This window comes from Heterodontus francisci, chromosome 34 (genome assembly GCF_036365525.1).
Source record: "Heterodontus francisci isolate sHetFra1 chromosome 34, sHetFra1.hap1, whole genome shotgun sequence".
In the NCBI taxonomy this organism is placed as follows: Eukaryota; Metazoa; Chordata; class Chondrichthyes; order Heterodontiformes; family Heterodontidae; genus Heterodontus; species Heterodontus francisci.
The window spans coordinates 14,341,300-14,358,640 of NC_090404.1; the positions used below are offsets into that span (position 1 = coordinate 14,341,300).

A 17,341-nucleotide genomic window follows, 5' to 3' on the forward strand; every position below is an offset into this window, starting at 1 on the left:
TCATTGAGAACAGCTGTTACCCATCGGTAACAACAGCTGGCACCCATTGATAACAACTGGCACCCATCAATAACAACTGTCACCAATCGTTAACAACTGTCACCCATCGATAACAACAGCTGTCACCCATAGATAAAAAACACTGTCACCCGTTGACAACAACAACTGGCACCCATCGATAACAACAGCTGGCACCCATCGATAACAACAACTGGCAACCATCAATAAAAGCTGTCACCCATCGATAACAACAAAGTCACCCATCGATAACAACGACTGTCACCCATCGATAACAGCTGTCACGCATTGATAACAACAACTGTCACCCATCAATAACAACAACTGTCACCCATCGATAACAACAGCTGTCACCCATCGATAACAAACACTGTCACCCGTTGAGAACAACAACTGGCACCTTTCGAAAACAACAACTGTCACCCATCGATAACTGTTGTCACCCTTCGATAACAAGTGTCACACATCGATAACAACAACTGTCACCCATCGATAACATTTGTCACCCTTCGATAACAAGTGTCACCCATCGATAACAACAACTGGCACCCATCAATAACAACAGCTGTCACCCATTGATAACAACATCTGTCACCCATCAATAACAACTGGTACACATTGATAACAATAGTTGTCACCCATCGATACAAGAGCTGTCACCCATCTATAACAACTGTCACCCATCGATAACAACTGTCACCCATCAAGAACAACAGCTGTCACCCATTGACAACAGCTGACACCCATCGAAAACAACAACTGGCACCCATCGATAACAACAACTAGCACCCATCGATAACAACAGCTGTCATCCATCGATAACAACTGTCACCCATCAATAACAACTGCTGTAACCCATTGACAACAGCTGTCACCCATCAATAACAACTGCTGTCACCCATCAATAACAACAACTGACACCCATCGATAACAACAGCTGTCATCCATCGATAACAACTGTCACCCATCAATAACAACAGCAGTCACCCATCGATAACAACAACTGTCACCCATCGATAACAACAACTGTCACTCATTGATAACAGCTGTCACCCATTGACAACAACAGCTGTCTTCCATTGATAACAACTGCTGTCACCCATCGACAACAACTGTCACCTATTGATAACAATAGCTGTCACCCATCGATAACAACAACTGTCATTCATTGAGAACAGCTGTTACCCATCGGTAACAACAGCTGGCACCCATTGATAACAACTGGCACCCATCAATAACAACTGTCACCAATCGTTAACAACTGTCACCCATCAATAACAACAGCTGTCACCCATAGATAACAACAACTGGCAACCATCAATAAATGCTGTCACCCATCGATAACAAGAGCAGTCACCCATCGATAACAACAACTGTCACCCATCGATAACAGCTGTCACCCATCGATAACAACAACTGTCACCCATCAATAACAACAACTGTCACCCATCGATAACAACAACTGTCACCCATCGATAACAGTTGTCACCCTTCGATGACAAGTGTCACACATCGATAAAAAGAACTGTCACCCATCGACTACAACTGTCACCCATCGATAACAACAACTGGCACCCATCAATAACAACAGCTGTCACCCATTGATAACAACAACTGTCACCCATCAATAACAACTGGTACACATTGATAACAATAGTTGTCACCCATCGATAACAACTGTCACCCATCGAGAACAACTGTCACCCATCGAGAACAACAGCTGTCACCCATCGATAACAGCAGTCACCCATCGATAACAACAACTGTCACCCATCAATAACAACAACTGTCACCCATCGATAACAACAGCTGTCACCCATCGATAACAACAGCTGTCACTCATCGATAACAACAACTGTCACCCATCGATAACAGTTGTCACCCTTCGATGACAAGTGTCACACATCGATAAAAAGAACTGTCACCCATCGACTACAACTGTCACCCATCGATAACAACAACTGGCACCCATCAATAACAACAGCTGTCACCCATTGATAACAACAACTGTCACCCATCAATAACAACTGGTACACATTGATAACAATAGTTGTCACCCATCGATAACAACTGTCACCCATCGAGAACAACTGTCACCCATCGAGAACAACAGCTGTCACCCATTGACAACAGCTGACATCCATCGAAAACAACAACTGGCACCCATCGATAACAGCAACTAGCACCCATCGATAACAACAGCTGTCACCCATCAATAACAACAGCAGTCACCCATTGACAACAGCTGTCACCCATCAATAACAACAGCTGTCACCCATCGATAACAACAACTGTCACTCATTGATAAAAGCTGTTACCCATCGGTAACAACAGCTGTCACCCATTGATAACAACTGTCACCCATCGATAACAACAACTGTCACCCATCGATAACAACAGCTGTCATCCATCGATAACAACAGCTGTCATCCATCAATAACAACAGCAGTCACCCATGCATAACAACAACTGTCACGCATCTTTAACAATAACTGTCAACCAGCGATAACAACAACTATCACCCATCGATAACAACAGCTGTCACCCGTTGACAACAACAACTGGCACCCATCGATAACAGCAACTGGCACCCATCGATAACAGTTGTCACCCTTCGATAACAAGTGTCACACATCGATAACAACAACTGTCACCCATCGATAACATTTGTCACCCTTCGATAACAAGTGTCACACATCGATAAAAACAACTGTCACCCATCGACTACAACTGTCGCCCATCAATAACAACAGCTGTCACCCATCAATAACAACTGTCACCCATCAACAACAACAGCAGTCACCCTTCGATATCAACAACTGTCACCCTTCGATAACAACAACTGTCACCCATTGATAACAACAACTGTCACGCATCTTTAACAATAACTGTCAACCAGCGATAACAACAACTATCACCCATTGATAACAACAGCTGTCACTCATCGATAACAACAAATGTCACCCATCTATAACAGCAACTGGCACCCATCGATAACAGCTGTCACCAATCGATAACAACAGCTGTCACCCATCGCTAACAACAACTGTCACCCATCGATAACAGCTGTCACCCATCGATAACAACAACTGTCACCCATCAAAAACAACAACTGCCACCCATTGATAACAGCTGTCACCCATCGATAACAACAACTGTCACCCATCGATAACAACAACTGTCACCAATCAATAACAACAACTGGCACCCATCAATAACAACAACTGGCACCCATCAATAACAACTGTCACCAATCGTTAACAACTGTCACCCATCGATAACAACAACTGTCACCCATCGATAACAAACACTGTCACCCGTTGACAACAACAACTGGCACCCATCGATAACAACATCTGTCACCCATCGATAACAGTTGTCACCCTTCGATAACAAGTGTCACACATCGATAACAACAACTGTCACCCATCGATAACATTTGTCACCCTTCGATAACAAGTGTCACACATCGATAAAAACAACTGTCACCCATCGACTACAACTGTCACCCATCGATAACAACAACTGGCACCCATCAATAACAACAGCTGTCACCCATTGATAACAACAACTGTCACCCATCAATAACAACTGTCACCCATCGATAACAACAACTGTCACCCATCGATAACAACAGCTGTCGTCCATCGATAACAACAGCTGTCATCCATCAATAACAACAACTGGCACCCATCGATAACAACAACTGTCACCCATCAATAACAAATGTCACCCATCGATAACAACTGTCACCCATCGAAAACAACAACTGTTACGCATCGTTAACAACAACTGTCACGCATTGATAACAACAACTGTCACGCATCGTGAACAACAACTGTTACCCATTGATAACAACAGCTAGCAGCCATCGATAACAACTGTCATCCATCGATGACAACAACTGTCACGCATCGTTAACAACAACTGTCACCCATCGAAAGCAACAACTGTCACCCATCGATAACATCTGTCACGCATCGTTAACAACAACTGTCACCCATCGATAACAACAACTGTCACCCATCGATAAGCGTGGCTTTCCTCCGGGTGCTCCGGTTTCCTCCCACAGCCAAAAGACTTGCAGGTTGATAGTTAAATTGCACATTATAAAAGGCCCCTAGTACAGGTAGATGTTAGGGGAATATAGGGACAGGTGAGGATGTGGTAGGAATATGGGATTAGTGTCGGATTAGTATAAATGGGTGGTTAATGGTCGGCACAGACTCGGTGGGCTGATGGGCCTGTTTCAGTGCTGTATTTCCAAATCAAAAAATCAAAATCTAAATCAAAATCAAATAACAACAAATGTCACCGATCGATAACAACAACTATCACCCATCGATATCAACAACTGTCACCCTTCGAGAACAACAGCTGTCACCCATTGATAACAACAACTATCACCCATCGATATCAACAACTATCACCCATCGATAACAACTGTAACCCACCGATAACAACTGTCACGCATTGATAACAACTGTCACGCATTGATAACGACAACTGTCACCCATCGATAACAACAGCTGTCACCCATTGATAACAACAACTGTCACCCATCGATATCAACAACTGTCACTCATCGATAACAACAGCTGTCACCCATCGATAACAACAACTGTCACCCATCGATATCAACAACTGTCACCCATCGATAACAACTGTCACCCATCGATACCAACAAGTGTCACCCATCGATAACAACTGTCACCATTGATAACAACAACTGTCACCCATTGATAACAACAACTGTCACCCATCTATAACAACAGTAACACAGCGATAACAACTGTCACCCATCGGTAACAACAGCTGTCATCCATTGATAACAACAACTGTCAACCATCGATAACAACAGCTGTCACCCATTGATAACAACAACTGTCACCCATCGATAACAACAACTGTCACCCATCCATAACAACAACTGGCACCCATCAATAACTACAACTGTCACCCATCGATAACAACTGTCATCCATTGATAACAACTGTCACCCATCGTTAACAACAGCTGTCACCCATCGATAACAGCAACTGTCTCCCATCGATGACAAATGTCACCCATTGATAACAGTTGTAACCCATCAATAACAACTGTCACCCATTGATAACAACAATTGTCACCCATCGACAACAACAACTGTCACCCATTGATAAGAACAAATGTCACCCATCAATATCAACAGCCGTCACCCATCGATAGCAACAACTGTCACCCATCGATAACATCTGTCACGCATCGTTAACAACAAGTGTCACCCATCGATAACAACTGTCACCATTGATAACAACAACTGTCACCCATTGATAACTGTCACCCATCGATAACAACTGTCACCCATCGATAACAACAACTGTCACCCATTGATAAGAACAAATGTCACCCATCGATATCAACAGCTGTCAGCCATTGATAACAACAACTATCAACCATCGATATCAACAACTCTCACCCATCGATAACTGCAACTGGCACCCATCGATAACAACAACTGTCACCCATCCATAACAACAACTGTGAACCATCGATAACAACAACTGTCACCCATCGATAACAACAGCTGTCACCCATCGATATCAACAACTGTCACCCATCGATATCAGCAACTGTCACCCATCCATAACAACAACTGTGAACCATCGATAACAACAACTGTCACCCATCGATAACAACAGCTGTCGTCCATCGATAACAACTGTCACCTATTGGTAACAACAACTGTCACCCATCGATAACAACAACTGTCACCCATTGATAATAACAACTGTCACCCATTGATAACAACAGTTGTCATCCATCGATAACAACTGTCTCCCATCGATAACAACTGTCACCCATCGATAACGACTACTGTCACCCATCGATAACAACTGTCACCCATCGACAACAACAGCTAACACCCATCGATAACAACAACTGTCACCCATTGATAACAACTGTCACCCATTGATAACAACAACTGTCACCCATCGATAACAACTGTCACCCATCGATAACAACAACTGTCACCCATCGATAACAACAACTGTCACAGATCGATAACTACAACTGTCACCCATGGATAACAACAACTGTCACCCATCGATAACAACTGTCATCCATTGATACCAACTGTCACCCATCGTTAACAACAGCTGTCACCCATCGATAACAACAACTGTCACCCATTGATAAGAACAAATGTCACCCATCGATATCAACAGCCGTCACCCATCGATAACAACTGTCATCCATTGATAACAACTGTCATCCATTGATAACAACAACTGTCACCCATCGATAACAACAACTGCCACGCATCATTAACAACAACTGTCACCCATCGATAGCAACAACTGTCACCCATCGATAACATCTGTCACACATCGTTAACAACAACTGTCACCCATCGATAACAACAGCTAGCAGCAATCGATAACAACTGTCACCCATCGTAAAATAACACCTGTCACCCATCGATAACAACTGTCACCCAACGATAACAACAACTATCACCCATCGATAACAACTGTCACCCATTGATAACAACAACTGTTAACCGTCGATATCAACAACTGTCACCCATCGATAACAACAGCTGTCACCCATCGATAACAACAACTGTCACAGATCGATAACTACAACTGTCACCCATGGATAACAACAACTGTCACCCATCGATAACAACTGTCATCCATTGATACCAACTGTCACCCATCGTTAACAACAGCTGTCACCCATCGATAACAACAACTGTCACCCATTGATAAGAACAAATGTCACCCATCGATATCAACAGCCGTCACCCATCGATAACAACTGTCATCCATTGATAACAACTGTCATCCATTGATAACAACAACTGTCACCCATCGATAACAACAACTGCCACGCATCATTAACAACAACTGTCACCCATCGATAGCAACAACTGTCACCCATCGATAACATCTGTCACACATCGTTAACAACAACTGTCACCCATCGATAACAACAGCTAGCAGCAATCGATAACAACTGTCACCCATCGTAAAATAACACCTGTCACCCATCGATAACAACTGTCACCCATCGATAACAACAACTATCACCCATCGATAACAACTGTCACCCATTGATAACAACAACTGTTAACCGTCGATATCAACAACTGTCACCCATCGATAACAACAGCTGTCACCCATCGATAACAACAACTGTCACCCATCGATAACAACAACTGTCACCCATTGATAAGAACAAATGTCACCCATCGATATCAACAGCCGTCACCCATCGATAACAACTGTCATCCATTGATAACAACTGTCATCCATTGATAACAACAACTGTCACCCATCGATAACAACAACTGCCACGCATCATTAACAACAACTGTCACCCATCGATAGCAACAACTGTCACCCATTGATAACAACAACTGTTAACCGTCGATATCAACAACTGTCACCCATCGATAACAACAGCTGTCACCCATCGATAACAACAACTGTCACCCATCGATAACAACAACTGTCACCCATCGATAAGCGTGGCTTTCCTCCGGGTGCTCCGGTTTCCTCCCACAGCCAAAAGTCTTGCAGGTTGATAGTTAAATTGGCCATTATAAAATGCCCCGAGTACAGGTAGATGTTAGGGGAATATAGGGACAGGTGAGGATGTGGTAAGAATATGGGATTAGTGTAGGATTAGTATAAATGGGTGGTTAATGGTTGGCACAGACTCGGTGCACCGAAGGGCCTGTTTCAGTGCTGTATCTCCAAATCAAAAAATCAAAATCAAAATCAAAATCAAAATACAACAACTGTCACCCATCGATAACAACAACTATCACCAATCGATATCAACAACTATCACCCATCGAAAACAACTGTAACCCACCGATAACAACTGTCACGCATTGATAACAACTGTAACGCATTGTTAACAACAACTGCCACCCATCGATAACAACAACTGTCACCCATTGATAACAACAACTGTCACCCATCGATAACAACTGTCAATTATTGATAACAACAACTGTCACCCATCGATAACAACTGTCAATTATTGATAACAACAGCTGTCACTCATCGATAACAACTGTCACCCATCGATAACAACAACTGTCACCCATTGATAACAACAACTGTCACCCATCGATAACAACTGTCAATTATTGATAACAACAACTGGCACCCATCGATAACAGCAACTGGCACCCATCGATAACAGTTGTCACCCTTCGATAACAAGTGTCACACATCGATAACAACAACTGTCACCCATCGATAACATTTGTCACCCTTCGATAACAAGTGTCACACATCGATAAAAACAACTGTCACCCATCGACTACAACTGTCGCCCATCAATAACAACAGCTGTCACCCATCAATAACAACTGTCACCCATCAACAACAACAGCAGTCACCCTTCGATATCAACAACTGTCACCCTTCGATAACAACAACTGTCACCCATTGATAACAACAACTGTCACGCATCTTTAACAATAACTGTCAACCAGCGATAACAACAACTATCACCCATTGATAACAACAGCTGTCACTCATCGATAACAACAAATGTCACCCATCTATAACAGCAACTGGCACCCATCGATAACAGCTGTCACCAATCGATAACAACAGCTGTCACCCACCGCTAACAACAACTGTCACCCATCGATAACAGCTGTCACCCATCGATAACAACAACTGTCACCCATCAAAAACAACAACTGCCACCCATTGATAACAGCTGTCACCCATCGATAACAACAACTGTCACCCATCGATAACAACAACTGTCACCAATCAATAACAACAACTGGCACCCATCAATAACAACAACTGGCACCCATCAATAACAACTGTCACCAATCGTTAACAACTGTCACCCATCGATAACAACAACTGTCACCCATCGATAACAAACACTGTCACCCGTTGACAACAACAACTGGCACCCATCGATAACAACATCTGTCACCCATCGATAACAGTTGTCACCCTTCGATAACAAGTGTCACACATCGATAACAACAACTGTCACCCATCGATAACATTTGTCACCCTTCGATAACAAGTGTCACACATCGATAAAAACAACTGTCACCCATCGACTACAACTGTCACCCATCGATAACAACAACTGGCACCCATCAATAACAACAGCTGTCACCCATTGATAACAACAACTGTCACCCATCAATAACAACTGTCACCCATCGATAACAACAACTGTCACCCATCGATAACAACAGCTGTCGTCCATCGATAACAACAGCTGTCATCCATCAATAACAACAACTGGCACCCATCGATAACAACAACTGTCACCCATCAATAACAAATGTCACCCATCGATAACAACTGTCACCCATCGAAAACAACAACTGTTACGCATCGTTAACAACAACTGTCACGCATTGATAACAACAACTGTCACGCATCGTGAACAACAACTGTTACCCATTGATAACAACAGCTAGCAGCCATCGATAACAACTGTCATCCATCGATGACAACAACTGTCACGCATCGTTAACAACAACTGTCACCCATCGAAAGCAACAACTGTCACCCATCGATAACATCTGTCACGCATCGTTAACAACAACTGTCACCCATCGATAACAACAACTGTCACCCATCGATAAGCGTGGCTTTCCTCCGGGTGCTCCGGTTTCCTCCCACAGCCAAAAGACTTGCAGGTTGATAGTTAAATTGCACATTATAAAAGGCCCCTAGTACAGGTAGATGTTAGGGGAATATAGGGACAGGTGAGGATGTGGTAGGAATATGGGATTAGTGTCGGATTAGTATAAATGGGTGGTTAATGGTCGGCACAGACTCGGTGGGCTGATGGGCCTGTTTCAGTGCTGTATTTCCAAATCAAAAAATCAAAATCTAAATCAAAATCAAATAACAACAAATGTCACCGATCGATAACAACAACTATCACCCATCGATATCAACAACTGTCACCCTTCGAGAACAACAGCTGTCACCCATTGATAACAACAACTATCACCCATCGATATCAACAACTATCACCCATCGATAACAACTGTAACCCACCGATAACAACTGTCACGCATTGATAACAACTGTCACGCATTGATAACGACAACTGTCACCCATCGATAACAACAGCTGTCACCCATTGATAACAACAACTGTCACCCATCGATATCAACAACTGTCACTCATCGATAACAACAGCTGTCACCCATCGATAACAACAACTGTCACCCATCGATATCAACAACTGTCACCCATCGATAACAACTGTCACCCATCGATACCAACAAGTGTCACCCATCGATAACAACTGTCACCATTGATAACAACAACTGTCACCCATTGATAACAACAACTGTCACCCATCTATAACAACAGTAACACAGCGATAACAACTGTCACCCATCGGTAACAACAGCTGTCATCCATTGATAACAACAACTGTCAACCATCGATAACAACAGCTGTCACCCATTGATAACAACAACTGTCACCCATCGATAACAACAACTGTCACCCATCCATAACAACAACTGGCACCCATCAATAACTACAACTGTCACCCATCGATAACAACTGTCATCCATTGATAACAACTGTCACCCATCGTTAACAACAGCTGTCACCCATCGATAACAGCAACTGTCTCCCATCGATGACAAATGTCACCCATTGATAACAGTTGTAACCCATCAATAACAACTGTCACCCATTGATAACAACAATTGTCACCCATCGACAACAACAACTGTCACCCATTGATAAGAACAAATGTCACCCATCAATATCAACAGCCGTCACCCATCGATAGCAACAACTGTCACCCATCGATAACATCTGTCACGCATTGTTAACAACAAGTGTCACCCATCGATAACAACTGTCACCATTGATAACAACAACTGTCACCCATTGATAACTGTCACCCATCGATAACAACTGTCACCCATCGATAACAACAACTGTCACCCATTGATAAGAACAAATGTCACCCATCGATATCAACAGCTGTCAGCCATTGATAACAACAACTATCAACCATCGATATCAACAACTCTCACCCATCGATAACTGCAACTGGCACCCATCGATAACAACAACTGTCACCCATCCATAACAACAACTGTGAACCATCGATAACAACAACTGTCACCCATCGATAACAACAGCTGTCACCCATCGATATCAACAACTGTCACCCATCGATATCAGCAACTGTCACCCATCCATAACAACAACTGTGAACCATCGATAACAACAACTGTCACCCATCGATAACAACAGCTGTCGTCCATCGATAACAACTGTCACCTATTGGTAACAACAACTGTCACCCATCGATAACAACAACTGTCACCCATTGATAATAACAACTGTCACCCATTGATAACAACAGTTGTCATCCATCGATAACAACTGTCTCCCATCGATAACAACTGTCACCCATCGATAACGACTACTGTCACCCATCGATAACAACTGTCACCCATCGACAACAACAGCTAACACCCATCGATAACAACAACTGTCACCCATTGATAACAACTGTCACCCATTGATAACAACAACTGTCACCCATCGATAACAACTGTCACCCATCGATAACAACAACTGTCACCCATCGATAACAACTGTCATCCATTGATACCAACTGTCACCCATCGTTAACAACAGCTGTCACCCATCGATAACAACAACTGTCACCCATTGATAAGAACAAATGTCACCCATCGATATCAACAGCCGTCACCCATCGATAACAACTGTCATCCATTGATAACAACTGTCATCCATTGATAACAACAACTGTCACCCATCGATAACAACAACTGCCACGCATCATTAACAACAACTGTCACCCATCGATAGCAACAACTGTCACCCATCGATAACATCTGTCACACATCGTTAACAACAACTGTCACCCATCGATAACAACAGCTAGCAGCAATCGATAACAACTGTCACCCATCGTAAAATAACACCTGTCACCCATCGATAACAACTGTCACCCAACGATAACAACAACTATCACCCATCGATAACAACTGTCACCCATTGATAACAACAACTGTTAACCGTCGATATCAACAACTGTCACCCATCGATAACAACAGCTGTCACCCATCGATAACAACAACTGTCACAGATCGATAACTACAACTGTCACCCATGGATAACAACAACTGTCACCCATCGATAACAACTGTCATCCATTGATACCAACTGTCACCCATCGTTAACAACAGCTGTCACCCATCGATAACAACAACTGTCACCCATTGATAAGAACAAATGTCACCCATCGATATCAACAGCCGTCACCCATCGATAACAACTGTCATCCATTGATAACAACTGTCATCCATTGATAACAACAACTGTCACCCATCGATAACAACAACTGCCACGCATCATTAACAACAACTGTCACCCATCGATAGCAACAACTGTCACCCATCGATAACATCTGTCACACATCGTTAACAACAACTGTCACCCATCGATAACAACAGCTAGCAGCAATCGATAACAACTGTCACCCATCGTAAAATAACACCTGTCACCCATCGATAACAACTGTCACCCATCGATAACAACAACTATCACCCATCGATAACAACTGTCACCCATTGATAACAACAACTGTTAACCGTCGATATCAACAACTGTCACCCATCGATAACAACAGCTGTCACCCATCGATAACAACAACTGTCACCCATCGATAACAACAACTGTCACCCATCGATAAGCGTGGCTTTCCTCCGGGTGCTCCGGTTTCCTCCCACAGCCAAAAGTCTTGCAGGTTGATAGTTAAATTGGCCATTATAAAATGCCCCGAGTACAGGTAGATGTTAGGGGAATATAGGGACAGGTGAGGATGTGGTAAGAATATGGGATTAGTGTAGGATTAGTATAAATGGGTGGTTAATGGTTGGCACAGACTCGGTGCACCGAAGGGCCTGTTTCAGTGCTGTATCTCCAAATCAAAAAATCAAAATCAAAATCAAAATCAAAATACAACAACTGTCACCCATCGATAACAACAACTATCACCAATCGATATCAACAACTATCACCCATCGAAAACAACTGTAACCCACCGATAACAACTGTCACGCATTGATAACAACTGTAACGCATTGTTAACAACAACTGCCACCCATCGATAACAACAACTGTCACCCATTGATAACAACAACTGTCACCCATCGATAACAACTGTCAATTATTGATAACAACAACTGTCACCCATCGATAACAACTGTCAATTATTGATAACAACAGCTGTCACTCATCGATAACAACTGTCACCCATCGATAACAACAACTGTCACCCATTGATAACAACAACTGTCACCCATCGATAACAACTGTCAATTATTGATAACAACAACTGTCACCCATCGATAACAACTGTCACTTATTGATAACAACAGCTGTCACTCATTGATAACAACTGTCACCTTTGATAACAACAACTGTCACCCATCTATAACAACTGTCACCCATCGATAACAACAACTGTCACCCATTGATAAGAACAAATGTCACCCATCGATATCAACAACTGTCACCCATTGATAACAACTGTCACTCATCGATAACAACAGCTGTCACCCATCGATAACAACATTCACCCATCGATATCAACAACTATCACCCATCGATAACAACAACTGTCACCCATTGATAACAACTGTCACTCATCGATAACAACAGCTGTCAACCATCGATAACAACATTCACCCATCGATATCAACAACTGTTACCCATTGATAACAACTGTCACTCATCGATAACAACAGCTGTCAACCATCGATAACAACATTCACCCATCGATATCAACAACTGTCACCCATTGATAACAACTGTCACTCATTGATAACAACAGCTGTCAACCATCGATAACAACATTCACCCATCGATATCAACAACTGTCACCCATTGATAACAACTGTCACCCATTGATAAGAACAAATGTCACCCATCAATATCAACAGCTGTCAGACATTGATAACAACAACTATCAACCATCGATATCAACAACTCTCACCCATCGATAACTGCAACTGGCACCCATCGATAACAACAACTGTCACCCATCCATAACAACAACTGTCACCCATCCATAACAACAGCTGTCACCCATCGATATCAACAACTGTCACCCATCGATAACAACAACTGTCACCCATCGATGACAACTGTCACCCATTGATAACAACAGTTGTCACCCATCGATAACAACTGTCACCCATCGATAACGACTACTGTCTCCCATCGATAACAACTGTCACCCATCGACAACAACAGCTAACACCCATCGATAACAACAACTGTCACCCATTGATAACAACTGTCACCCATTGATAACAACAACTGTCACCCATCGATAACAACAGCTGTAACCCATTGACAACAGCTGTCACCCATCAATAACAACAACTGACACACATCGATAACAACAGCTGTCATCCATCGATAACAACTGTCACCCATCAATAACAACAGCAGTCACCCATCGATAACAACAACTGTCACTCATTGATAACAGCTGTCACCCATTGACAACAACAGCTGTCACCCATTGATAACAACTGTCACCCATCGATAACAACAGCTGTCACCCATCGAGAACAACTGTCACCTATTGATAACAATAGCTGTCACCCATCGATAACAACAACTGTCATTCATTGAGAACAGCTGTTACCCATCGGTAACAACAGCTGGCACCCATTGATAACAACTGGCACCCATCAATAACAACTGTCACCAATCGTTAACAACTGTCACCCATCGATAACAACAGCTGTCACCCATAGATAAAAAACACTGTCACCCGTTGACAACAACAACTGGCACCCATCGATAACAACAGCTGGCACCCATCGATAATAACAACTGGCAACCATCAATAAAAGCTGTCACCCATCGATAACAACAGCAGTCACCCATCGATAACAACGACTGTCACCCATCGTTAACAGCTGTCACGCATTGATAACAACAACTGTCACCCATCAATAACAACAACTGTCACCGATCGATAACAACAGCTGTCACCCATCGATAACAAACACTGTCACCCGTTGAGAACAACAACTGGCACCCATCGAAAACAACAACTGTCACCCATCGATAACTGTTGTCACCCTTCGATAACAAGTGTCACCCATCGATAACAACAACTGGCACCCATCAATAACAACAGCTGTCACCCATTGATAACAACATCTGTCACCCATCAATAACAACTGGTACACATTGATAACAATAGTTGTCACCCATCGATACAAGAGCTGTCACCCATCTATAACAACTGTCACCCATCGATAACAACTGTCACCCATCAAGAACAACAGCTGTCACCCATTGACAACAGCTGACACCCATCGAAAACAACAACTGGCACCCATCGATAACAACAACTAGCACCCATCGATAACAACAGCTGTCATCCATCGATAACAACTGTCACCCATCAATAACAACTGCTGTAACCCATTGACAACAGCTGTCACCCATCAATAACAACTGCTGTCACCCATCAATAACAACAACTGACACCCATCGATAACAACAGCTGTCATCCATCGATAACAACTGTCACCCATCAATAACAACAGCAGTCACCCATCGATAACAACAACTGTCACCCATCGATAACAACAACTGTCACTCATTGATAACAGCTGTCACCCATTGACAACAACAGCTGTCTTCCATTGATAACAACTGCTGTCACCCATCGACAACAACTGTCACCTATTGATAACAATAGCTGTCACCCATCGATAACAACAACTGTCATTCATTGAGAACAGCTGTTACCCATCGGTAACAACAGCTGGCACCCATTGATAACAACTGGCACCCATCAATAACAACTGTCACCAATCGTTAACAACTGTCACCCATCAATAACAACAGCTGTCACCCATAGATAACAAACACTGTCACCCATTGACAACAACAACTGGCACCCATCGATAACTACAGCTGGCACCCATCGATAACAACAACTGGCAACCATCAATAAATGCTGTCACCCATCGATAACAACAGCAGTCACCCATCGATAACAACAACTGTCACCCATCGATAACAGCTGTCACCCATCGATAGCAACAACTGTCACCCATCAATAACAACAACTGTCACCCATCGATAACAACAACTGTCACCCATCGATAACAGTTGTCACCCTTCGATGACAAGTGTCACACATCGATAAAAAGAACTGTCACCCATCGACTACAACTGTCACCCATCGATAACAACAACTGGCACCCATCAATAACAACAGCTGTCACCCATTGATAACAACAACTGTCACCCATCAATAACAACTGGTACACATTGATAACAATAGTTGTCACCCATCGATAACAACTGTCACCCATCGAGAACAACTGTCACCCATCGAGAACAACAGCTGTCACCCATCGATAACAGCAGTCACCCATCGATAACAACAACTGTCACCCATCGATAACAACAACTGTCACCCATCGATAACAACAGCTGTCACCCATCGATAACAACAGCTGTCACTCATCGATAACAACAACTGTCACCCATCGATAACAGTTGTCACCCTTCGATGACAAGTGTCACACATCGATAAAAAGAACTGTCACCCATCGACTACAACTGTCACCCATCGATAACAACAACTGGCACCCATCAATAACAACAGCTGTCACCCATTGATAACAACAACTGTCACCCATCAATAACAACTGGTACACATTGATAACAATAGTTGTCACCCATCGATAACAACTGTCACCCATCGAGAACAACTGTCACCCATCGAGAACAACAGCTGTCACCCATTGACAACAGCTGACATCCATCGAAAACAACAACTGGCACCCATCGATAACAGCAACTAGCACCCATCGATAACAACAGCTGTCACCCATCAATAACAACAGCAGTCACCCATTGACAACAGCTGTCACCCATCAATAACAACAGCTGTCACCCATCGATAACAACAACTGTCACTCATTGATAAAAGCTGTTACCCATCGGTAACAACAGCTGTCACCCATTGATAACAACTGTCACCCATCGATAACAACAACTGTCACCCATCGATAACAACAGCTGTCATCCATTGATAACAACAGCTGTCATCCATCAATAACAACAGCAGTCACCCATGCATAACAACAACTGTCACCCTTTGATATCAACAACTGTCACGCATCGTTAACAACAACTGTCACCAATCGATAACAACAACTATCACCCTTCGATATCAACAACTGTCACCCTTCGATAACAACAACTGTCACCCATTGATAACA

At 43.0% G+C, this 17,341-nt stretch overlaps 1 protein-coding gene across 3 annotated transcripts in view; it reads right to left on the reverse strand.

Annotated features, from left to right (window-relative positions):
- The window catches only part of LOC137349093 (adenylate cyclase type 2-like), a 377,997-nt gene that overhangs the window by 63,233 nt on the left and 297,423 nt on the right, over positions 1–17,341 (reverse strand). The gene's annotated exons all lie outside the window — the stretch shown is intronic.